The sequence below is a fragment of the Echinops telfairi genome, unplaced genomic scaffold (genome assembly GCF_000313985.2).
Source record: "Echinops telfairi isolate 266 unplaced genomic scaffold, ASM31398v2 ScPeMD7_3533;HRSCAF=4204_1, whole genome shotgun sequence".
NCBI classification, from domain to species: Eukaryota; Metazoa; Chordata; class Mammalia; order Afrosoricida; family Tenrecidae; genus Echinops; species Echinops telfairi.
This window is the reverse complement of record NW_022107432.1, coordinates 22,906,612-22,910,377: the sequence shown is the minus strand read 5'-3', so window position 1 is coordinate 22,910,377 and position 3,766 is coordinate 22,906,612.

Below are 3,766 nucleotides of genomic sequence, written 5' to 3'. Positions count from 1 at the left end.
AATGTTTTGAGAATGATGAGGGCAATGAATGTACAAATGTGCTCGACACAATTGATGTATGTATGGATTGTGATAAGAGTTGTATCAGCCCCCAATAAAATGATAAAATAAGTAAATAAATAAATTAATTTAAAAGAACAGTTACAGTTTTGGAAAAGAAAAACCCAAAAAATAAATAAATGAAAGGTCCAGATCAAATGTCTAACGATGTCAATCACACTGGATGGAACTAACAGCAGACCGGATGTTGCAAACAAACAACCTTGAACACACAGGAAGAGACACTAATGAAGGACAGTGAGGAAGACATGGGGACAACGACCGGGAAGCACCAGAGACCTGAGAGTAGGATCCCGGGTCATCACTGAAAGGAAGTCACTAGAGGCAAAAGAGTAGAAATGTATTTGAGCCAAAAAACATTAGCTGGTATTTTTCCAAATTTGATGCAAACCACAAATCCATAGATACAAAGCAGCTCAATAGACCCCAAGCACAAGAAACATGAATAAAATAATCCCAAGACACATCATAATTGACTAGCTTAAAACCATTGATTAGGGGAAATCTTCAAAGTAGTCAGAGGCGTATAAGGACACATTGTCTGGGTGAAGGGGGTCCCCAACACACGAATGGGTCCTCAGGAGTGACACTGAGATTGTGGAAAATATTAAAGACAGGTAGACAGGCAGAGGGGCACAGGGGCTCCTCCTCCCATGTCAGGACTGAGAGAGCATGTATTTTTCCAATGAGTCTATATAGTGGGGCTTACCGATCTTTCATAAGGCATGCATGTCATATAGCTAACATCAGACATACTCAACAGGTAATAGCATAAGCAGGTAGCATAATAAATAAGCAATAAGATGAGTCAGTGTCTTGACCTAGTACTAGTTGACCTTAACACACACGACCCAGCCCTCCCTAGGGGGCTGCTACATTTATGGTGGGTTGGCCATAGAACCTGATTGCTTTTATCTACAGAGAACCTTTAGGCCTTGTGAAGTAGCCAGACACAAAAATGATTCATCTTATATGGTAGCTCCTCTACGACAGTTCCTTTATGGGGTGTCATTGGAGGGTCTGTGTCCAATCATGAGCATGTATATTAAGATTTATTTATAGCTCATCACCGTGAGAGTCTTCCCCCACCAGAGTCGGCTTTCCAGACCCGTCGTCATGAGCCTGGAGGATTTAGCTGCCTCCCATTCTCATCCCGTCCCTCCCTCCGTGTACCGCAGGCACATTACATGCAGAGGAACACGAACAGCTGCAGACTCTGCAACAGACACCATTCAAACTGGGAGACGGTGGAACAACATTCCTCTGATGCTGAAGAACCCCGTTAACCTAGATTTCTGATTCAATGTCCAGAGCAGACTACTCATTGCTCCCCCTACTCAGAATCCTTCAATGCGTCCCCTTTCTCAAGGTCAGGCTGCCCTGGACACACACTCTGGGACAGAAATCACCGTGCAGCGGGTGTATTGGGCAGTGCTCAGGGACCACATCTGAGGAGAAATGAAGAAGACAGAACTGGGCAGAGGGAAGAGTGGAGCTTTGAAGCAGTCTCCAGCGAAGCCTCGAATCACCATGCCACAGAGGGTTCTGAAAGTGAGATGTTTTTTCAGAGCTGTCCCAAGTTGGGGCTTGGAGGGGTCAGACATTTATCTTCACAGGTTGATCAGTGATGGGCCGTGGGATGCCCCAGGACGGGAGCATGACCTTGGCTGAGCAGCTTCCTTGGTGAAGGGCAATTCCCAGAGAAGAGACAGGCTTTCAACACTTCAGACACCTGGGGGAATGAGTGCCTAGATTCTGAAAGGGTTCCTGGGCAGCTTACCACAGTATCCACCACACTTCTGAAAACCAAGTGGATAAAATCTCATCTTCTTAGCACAGCACACAGCCCTGCCACAGTCACGCACCTGCACACCTTCGACCTGGAAGTCCCTTTCACTCCCTGATCGGGGCCCACTTGTCTGATGCAAACTCCCACTGATTCTTTAAATCACACCAGAATGTGACTCCCCTGGGAAGCCTCCCAGGACGGCCCTTGCAGACTAAAGACCACTTGCTGGCTGTATGGATTACAACCCAGCGTGAAGAAAACGAAAATCCTTACAACGGAGTCCTCAGACAGCCTGTGATAAGCGGGGTCAAGACTGGAGTGGTCAGGACTTTATTTGGCTTGGATCCACAATCAATGCCCATGGACACGGTGGCCAGGAGATCCAGTGACAGATTCCAACGGGCAATTCTGCTGCACCAAGCTCTCACTAAAGTTGTGTCGAGCAAACACGTCACTTGAAGGATGACATTGTGCCTGACCGGAGCCATGATACTTTCGATCACTGCGCATGCATGTGAAAGTTGGACACGGAATAAAGAAGAGCACAGAGGAAGCGGCACATCTCCGTGATGGTGCTGGTGAAAAATATCAAACGCATCGTGGACTGCCGGAAGACTAAATACATCTGACTTGGCAGAAGTAGACCCAGAATGCCCTTTAGAAATAAGGACGGCGAGAGTTCATCTCACATACTTTAGGCATGTGAGCCAGAGACCAGTGACGGGGAGAAAGCCGTCGTCCTTCGCGGGAAAACACAAGCTCTCTGCCATCGAATCATGGTGACCCTATGGGACAGGGTAAAACTGCCCCCTGTGGGTTTCCAAGACTGTCACTCTTTAGAGGAGTAGAAAGCCCTGACTTCCTCCCAGTGCTTGGTGAAGTAGAAGGTTGTCAAGGAGGAGGAAGATGGATTGACATGGTGGTCGCCACAATGAGCTTACAGCGACCACCCATAGTGGAGGCGGGTGCAGCACCTAACCACAGCAGTCTTGTGACCTAATGCCAGTTACTTCACCTGACAGGTCTCCGTTTCCGCGTCTATGAAAAGGAACAGCCGCAACATTGCTCCATTGCAGGGTTGTTGGGTGGGGTGAAGGGGTCAAGTCAGAAGAGGTGTCTGGTTGGTGGACGTAGCTGCCCTGTTGTTGCGGCTGTCGAAGGCGCCCCGTGTGCGCTTGTTGAAGGCGTGAAGGATGGATGGAAGGAACAGGGCCAGACAGAGTGCAGAGTGTGTTCAGGGAACACGGAGTAATCCAATCTGTCACCAGCGGAGCAGTAGCCTCTGTGGGCCTCTGTTGAGAAGCGTTTTTAATGTCACAGTAAACTAAATGCGCATCGTATTTGGTACGCAGTAAGAAACACTACAGCGTTTGTCAACAGATGGGAGGGGAAAAAAATCACAGAAGAGAGAGACTGAGCTAGGAAGGGAGCCAGATCGATGGAGGGGTGGCTGTTGCAGGGCGGATGGTGGGTACAAGTGCAGGGTCGGGTTAGAAGAAATGCGGCTCCGGGATATTTGGGAGGGATGGAGGCAGGTGTGGCGAAGCGGGCTTAGAGGAAAGTGATGTGGACATATGGCGGCAGATAGAATGGAGGAGACAGGTAAGGCTCCGCGGGCAGGTGAGGAGTCACAGGAACGTGCAGGCGGTGGGAAAGGCAAAGGGTGATGGGGCCAGGTGAGGCGGACAGTCGCAGGTAAAGGGGAAAGGGCCCTGCGAGGGAGGTGGGATCAGGCGAATGGCAATGAGGAGAACCTGAGGACCGAGACCGGACCCTCGCAGAGAAAGTCCCGCGGCTGGGAGGGCTGTCCCCGGCGAGAGAGGGGCAAGGTGGAGTGTGATGTCAGAGAAGGGGCGGCGGGGCGGTGATGTCAGGGCTGGTGCTGATGCTGGCGGCGCAGTGCATTGTGGGCAGCTC